Source organism: Crocuta crocuta, unplaced genomic scaffold, assembly GCF_008692635.1.
Source record: "Crocuta crocuta isolate KB4526 unplaced genomic scaffold, BGI_CrCroc_1.0 scaffold44, whole genome shotgun sequence".
In the NCBI taxonomy this organism is placed as follows: domain Eukaryota; kingdom Metazoa; phylum Chordata; class Mammalia; order Carnivora; family Hyaenidae; genus Crocuta; species Crocuta crocuta.
In genome coordinates, this window is record NW_027530179.1 from 6998113 (window position 1) to 7005484 (window position 7372).

Genomic DNA, 7372 nt, shown 5'->3' on the forward strand with positions numbered 1-7372 from the left:
GGAGACCAACTTCTAGCGCTACCATAATTCGCCTAAAGCAGGTGCAGCCGCTTTCACCCGGCCAGGCCGCCGCGGCGGGCGAGAGAACACCACGTGGACCGAACTTTAGGGGACGAAAAGTGGGGACTTGGGGAGAAGACACGGGGCTGCGGACCTGAGGAAGGCGGGAGGTGGAGAGACCCCTGGGATCCTCCCTGCCCTCGCGAATCCTGTGGCGCGCTTTGCAAACCCCAGGTTTTCCCTGGAGTCTGGAGGTACGGCCGAGCCCTGCTCCCACACGGTTCATTGGTTCCCGGCGGGCTGCGCTCGGCGCGGGGAGTGGCCGGGGGCTGGGAGCCCGGGGCCGGTGTCCGGCCCGGGTCCTTCCTGGCCTCCCTTCTGCTCGCCACTGCGTGGGGGCTGGAGGTGAGCTTTCTGAACCGGGGGTGGGGGAGGTGGGGAGGCTCCTCCTGGGGTTTGTGAACGCTCACCCCGGGCGAGCGCTGACTCCCTTCCCGGAAGGGGAATTTCCCAGAAAGTGCTCTGCGAACCGGTGAAGAAGGGGCCCAAAGCCGGATACACGCGGGCCGGGCGAAGCGAGGTGCAAAGTCAAGGCAGTTATCTGGACANCCCGCTCAGAGACCTGTGGAAATCTGAATAAATCTTCCACCCCCCAACATCTCTTGTCTGTCTCTGTGTTGCGCGTGGGGAGAGGTGAAGGACGCCCCAGAGATCTTCAAGGAGTGCCCATGAGCGAGGGAGGGCCCTGCTGTGGGAGGAGGGCGGGAAGACTGGCTCTGGAAGGCTTTCCTGGCCCAAATCGCAGGAGCCAGGTGGAGATTGATGCCCCCGTGGAATGTGAGCTGGGGGTGCTGAGGGTGAGTTAGCCCTGTGGCCTGGGGAGAGAAGGATTCCTCGGAAGAGGTCTTCCCAATGGGGCTTGGAAGAAAAGGATCTCAGGAGAGGAGGCTCCCTTTTGGGTTGTTCTTCAATTATTCCATCCCTTTTCTGTGGGTTACAAATCGTCAGAAGTAGTTGTAAGGTTAGCGGTGCCCGTCCAGCTGGAGCCATTCAGGTATCTAGGTGCGAGACTGTGGGGAGGAGGATTCTAAGCGTCATTCATGCGGCTCCACAGCGCCCATCCAAGTGCAGCCAGGGCCGCAGCTGTAAGAATAATGGCTAAGGTTCGAGTCCTGCCACAGGCTAGGCAGGAGACATTTCGTCTTCTCCATAACCCGATGAGGTGGATAATACCAGCATGCCCATTGTACAGAGGAGAAGTCTGAGGTGCAGAAAGATGGAGTCACTTGCCCAGGCTTATGGAGCCTGTGAGTGGTGAAGCAGGATTCCAACCAGCACCGCTTTGGTGAGGACAGGAAAGACCCTCACGCAGCCCTCTAAAGCCGTACTGCTTGGGGCTTACCTGAGAAGGAGGGCAGTGTGGGAGGAAGGAGGTTCTTGATAACAGGATCCAATTTAGCTTACATGGGGAGTCAGGCTGGGTGGATGGGTCTGGGCCTGGCCTGGGGTTGGCAGGCCCTTGTGCAAGCCCAGCCCGGGCCATTGGCTGTGCCCCTCAGGCCTCCTTCACATCCTTTCCGCAGAGGCTTGGAGTGGGGTGGCTTGGGACCCCACTTGGGACTTGAAACCTTGGGACTTTCAGTAGAAGAGACGGGACTTTTGCAGGGGGGAGGTGGGGTGGGCTCTTCCACCTCTGTTCTGGCTGCCTCTCAGCCCCACCGAGTCCTTTCCCCATGGCTTTCTTGCCGCAGCCCTCCATGCCTCCAGCATGGGCTCCCTTGCCGAATGGAGTTCCCTGGTGAATGCTTCAGTTTTTATTCCAGGTTACCGGTCATCTCCAGGCCAGCTCAGTTTCCAGCAGCCCGGGAGTCACAGTGGGCAACACGAGAGAAGCAAAAGACCCTGACTTATCCTCACCTAAAGGGCATTTTGGTAAGGAAGGCCAGGCCTCACCCGAGAAAGGAACAGAATGAGCACCCTGAAATCAAAGCAGCCAGTTCAAAGCCCCTCCTTCTGGTACAAGAGCTCTGAGAGAAGGTTCAAAAGAGCCCTTGGGGCAGCGCCTGGGTGGCTCAGTCAGCGACTTCGGCTCAGGTCATGATCTCAGGGTTCCTGGGTTCGAGCCCCGCGTCAGGCTCTATGCTGACCACTCAGAGCCTGGAGCCTACTTCAGATTGGGCTGCTGTGAGGTGGCCTTGAGTTGAACTTCAGCCACTGTCTTGGCCAGCAGTGTAACCTGGGTAAGTTACGTGCTGTCTGGGCCTTAGTTTCCTCATCCGCAACCCGGGGAGAATGGCTCCTTAGGTGGTGGGCAGGAAAGAGCATGGGTAAATCATCCAGCTTTCCATTAGTGCTCCCTTTGCCCTTTGTAAGTCCCAGTTTCCCCACCTCAAAATGCAGGAATACTGACCTCACAAAAATGCAAATCATTTATACAACAGCCGTTGATACTTACTAAATGCTGGCTGCGTGCCATCCACTTGACTCACGTGCCTTAGAGCTTTATCACCCCAGACATGGTGGCTCTTCTCATTTTATTTTATTTTATTTTAATTTTTTTAATGTTTTATTGATTTATGAGAGAGAGAGAGAGAGAGTGTGAGCAGGGGAGGGTCAGAGAGAGAGGGAGACACAGAATCTGAAACAGGCTCCAGGCTCTGAGCTGTCAGCACACAGCTGGATGTGGGGCTCAAACCCAGGAGCTGTGAGATCATGACCTGAGCCGAAGTTGGACGCTTAACCTACTGAGCCACCCAGGTGCCCTGGCTCTTCTCATTTTATAAGTGAGGAACTTGAAAGTTCAGAGAAGTTAAGCAACTTGCCCCAGGTCACACAGCTGGGAGGTGTTGCAGCAGGGGTTTGCTCCCAAGCAGAGGTTCCTCCCCAAGGTCCGTTGCCTCCCTGTTTGTGGGGATGAAGTGGGCCAGTGGCTGAGCTCATTCCTTATACCAGGCCTGCTGCTCTGGCGTGGTAGTGGGTGTGTGTCCAAAAATAGTCGTCTCGTTAATCCCAGAGTCCCAACACATCTAGGTGCAGATACTTGATGTTTCCGTTCGTCTGACTGACTGGTCCTACCTTTTTCCCCCCGCAGCCTAATTGAGGAATTAGCTTTCCAGCCTGACACGGCAACGCCATTCCTAAAATGTATACATATATGTGTTTGCCAAAAGACATACGCTAGGATGTACTCAGCAGCACTAGGCACAACAGCCATCAGCAGTGGACATATCAGGGTATTCTACACGGGCGAGTACTTGGCCATAAGAATGAACAACCCGTCGCCATGCACAGCAACGGGGAGGAATCTCACATGCAGAACGTGGCACATAAGAACAAGACATAAGAGAAAGCACCCAATGTGATTCTGTTGATCTGAAATTCAAAAACTGGTCGGATTGATGGCAGCAGAACTCAGCAGAGAGGGGGCATGACCAGGAAAGGGGACGAGGGGTTCTGAGGTGGGAGGTGGCCTGGGCATGGGCATGTTCTAAGGTTTGTTTCTTTTCTAATGTTTATTTATTTTGAGAGAGAGAATGTGAGTGGGGGAGGGCAGAGAGACAGGGAGACACAGAATCCGAAGCAGGCCCCAGGCTCTGAGCTGTCAGCACAGAGCCTGATGCGGGGCTCAAACCCACAAACCGTGAGATCATGGCCTGAGCCAAAATCAAGAGTCGGAGGCTCCACTGACTGAGCCATTCAGGCGCCCTTGTTCTGGGGTTTTTGAATTTGGGAGTTGGTTGCAAGGGGCTGTTCACTTCGTGAAAAGTAATTGAGCTGATGTTTATTTCTGGTTTGTGTGCCTTTCTTTGTGCTTCAACTAAAAAGCTTCAGCATTGTTGCTGACATAGTGGAGGACCTCTCTGTCTCCCTTTGACTCTTCTCCACCCTTCCCTTGCCAGAGGTAGCCAGGTTCTTGCGGGTGGGGAGAGCCCTCCCAACTTAAGTTTTACACTATTCATCACGTAGTGTCGCTTGGGCATCTTGAAATCTTAAACGGAAGGTATCTTTCTGCTCCTTGCTTTTGCTTTTTGTTCTGGGTGTTTATTACTGAACTCCATGCTGGGGAGATTCATTGAGGTTTGCTACATATATCTCTAGGTCAATCATTGAAAAGGCTGGTGGAGAGCATTCCACTCTAGCAGCGTGCGCTGGTTTCTTTGCCCAGCCTCCCAGTGATGGACGGTGGAGTTGTTACCGACCTTTGGCCATTGTGGTCACACTGCAGTGGGCTTCCTTCTGTGTCCACCTCCCCTCCCCCATCCCACCCGTTTCCCTCTCCTCCTCGGCCTCCAGCTCTATCAAGTGGTCCCCCTTTCCGCCTGTGGTTCCTCCATTCTGGAGTCTTCTCCCCTCCTTATTTCCCAGCTGCTCCTCCCCACCCGGCTTCCCAGTCTTTCTGACTCAGAAAGACCCCGGGGTCTGTGCTGGGTGGAGGTGGGGGAGGGATGGAAGGGGGAAGCCTTTTCCTTTACACAGGCCCCTGTTCCCCAAGATAAATGATGATTTAAACAAAGAAATATTTCATTAAGGGTTGATATCTTAATGAACTGTGCCAGGAACCCTCAAGACACTCTCTAGATACACCCCCCCCCCATTAAGGGAGGCTCCTAACTCTGGGGAGGGGGAAAGCTTTATCAGTTTACCATATTGCCCTGAGTAGAGGACCATGCACTGTGTGGGGAGCCGTCCCAAGGGGCTATGAGACGGTGGGCACTCAGGAATGGGAGCGGGACCCAGTTGCTCTGCTTGGGGCCAGGCTGGTTGGATGCTTGGGCCTTGAGAAATATTTGCAGGGCCCCTTGCAGTCACTTTGAGGGACTCAGAGACTTGGGCCTTGTCCATAGGGTGGCGAGCATGGGACTCTAGACTAACTGGTGGAAAATCAGTCATTACGGATCAGGAAATGAACAATAACTTGATAAGCAGTGGACAGTTTTCCATCAATTAGAACACGGCGTCTTTGGGTCAAGTGAGACTTCTCTGGGGAGAGATTTCCATGGAGGGATAGGGCAGGTCACATACAAGGAGGGGCCGGGAGAGCACACCCGTTGCCCTTCCCGTCTCCTGTGCATGGCACCCAGCCATTCCTGGGAGAAGGGGTGTGCCTTGTGACAAGGCCAGGAAAGAGCCCCTTCTCCCTTCATCCTTCGGGAGCTGCCCCTCGATTTCCTTCCTTGTGAAGACGCTTGGGTGTTAATCTCAATTCCGTCCCTTTCTAGCCTGGAATCCCATAGCAAGGGGGACTTGCTGGGTTTCTTCAGCGGCAGAATGGAGAGAGAAATGAGGGTCAGGCAGAGAGAGGTGGAGAGGACTAGTGTAAGTCACGTGGGCTCCTCGGTATCAGCACTGGGTAGATTGGAGCGGGTCATTATTCCTTGATTACTTGGCAGGCTTGCACCTCCTTCCCTCTCTTGCACTCCTGTGACAATACCTTGTTGGCTAACTTTTATTTAATAAGCACCTAGGAACTTTTAACACATTCTGTTGTTTGTTAACTGTTTAATCATTTATGCCTCATCTCTCCAACTACATAACAAACTTGAGGTCAGCGGCTTACAATTCTAGTCATTTTGGAATTTCCTGTTGCGCCCAGCACAGTGTGTTTTACATGGTACGCGCACAGCCAATGCTTGTTGATTGGATTTTATTATGATTTGATACTTTAGAGCCTGACACACCTCAGAGCAAGTTGGCGCCCTGAAGGTATCAGCGGGGGGTTGGTCATAGAATGTGGGCAGGAAATGCATCTTCACTGATGGAGGGACACGGCTGGAGGTCAAGGGAGGTGGGGTAGGTCAAGGTGGCACTCTCACACCCTCAGAGGCACCCCTCCTCCCAGAAGACTTTGCTGCCATTCTTCTCAACACTTCTGCCTGCTCCCCTTCTGCCTGCCCATGAGGACGCCTTCAGAACTCTGTGCTGAGCAAGGGAAGCATTCCTTCCCAGGGGGAACCTTGAAAGCCTAGGGTTTGGGGGTCTCAGCCACTGGCACTGGAGGGTGAGATGGGATGTAAAGGAGGAAAGTCAAAGCCAAGGTAGCCTTACGCTGGAAATAGCAATCATCTATGAAGCATCTATTATATGCCAGGCTCTTCTTCTTTTTTTAATTTTTAAAAAAATTTTTAAGGTTTATTTTTGAGAGAGAGAGAGAGACAGAGAGCGGGGCAGAGGCAGAGAGAGAGAGACAGAATCTGAAGTAGGCTCCAGGCTCTGAGCTGTCAGCATAGAGCCCGATTCGGGGCTCAAACTCATGAACAGCAAGAACATGACCTGAGCTGAAGTTGTATACTTAACCAACTGAGCCACCCAGGTGCCCCAATATACCGGGCACGTCTTTTTTTTTAATGTTTTTTTGTTTTTTTGTTTTTTTTTAGGAGATAGAGAGAGACAGCGCGAGCAGGGGAGGGTCAGAGAGAGAGGGAGACNGGTCCTCATGTGGATTCTTTCTTTCTTCCCCTTTTCCTTCCTTCCTTCCTTCCTTCCTTGCTTGCTTCCTTCCTTCCTTCCTCTCTTTCTTTCTCCCTCTCCCTCTCTCTTCCTCCCCCCACTCTTTCTCTCTCTTCCTTCTTTCTTTCTTTCTTTCTTTCTTTCTTTCTTTCTCTCTTTCTTTCTTTCTTTCTTTCTTTCTTTCTCTCTTTCTTTCTTTCTTTCTTTCTTTCTTTCTCTCTTTCTTTCTTTCTTTCTTTCTTTCTTTCTTTTCTCCCTTTCATCCTCTCTCCCTCCCTCCTCTCTCTTTCTGCCTTCCTCCCTCTCTCTTCCTTTCCTTCTTTCTTTCCCTTTTTCTCTCTCTCCTTCTCTCTGTCTTAGAAGGCAGTGTCCCAAATGACAGAGGCAGCAGATGTAGCGTGGATATAAGGGGAGATAAGAGAGAGGCGTTACACATTCCTTATTGTGTGTATGTGGGTCCGGCTGGACCCACGGAGTGGAGCTCACACATTTGCCTGCAGCTTTCATGTTGTGTTCCGAATCACATTCCAGGCCAGGCCCGGGCTCCAGGGCCTGCCTCCTTCCTGGCTCTTTTGCACCCTCTCTTCTTTCTGGCCTTCTCTCCTCCAGTCCCTTCTTCTCTTGACCCCTGGCCCTCCAGTCCCCAAGACCTCCCTCATGGTCACTAAGCAGCAGGACGCCTCTGGAGGCAGGCGTCAGAAGGTTGGATCTCAATTAGAGATGAATCGTGTGTGCATCAGGCACTGTGTTAAGCCTTCTTCGTGTGTGACCTCATTGCACCTCCTAACAGGTCACAGATGCTGTTGGTGCCCCATTCCAATGCCTTCCCCCTGACCTCTTATACTCCTAAGACTTTCAGTCACCAGCACCTGCCTGTCCTTGCCTGAAGGCGCCCCTCTGGACCTCAGAATCCACTTTACCACTG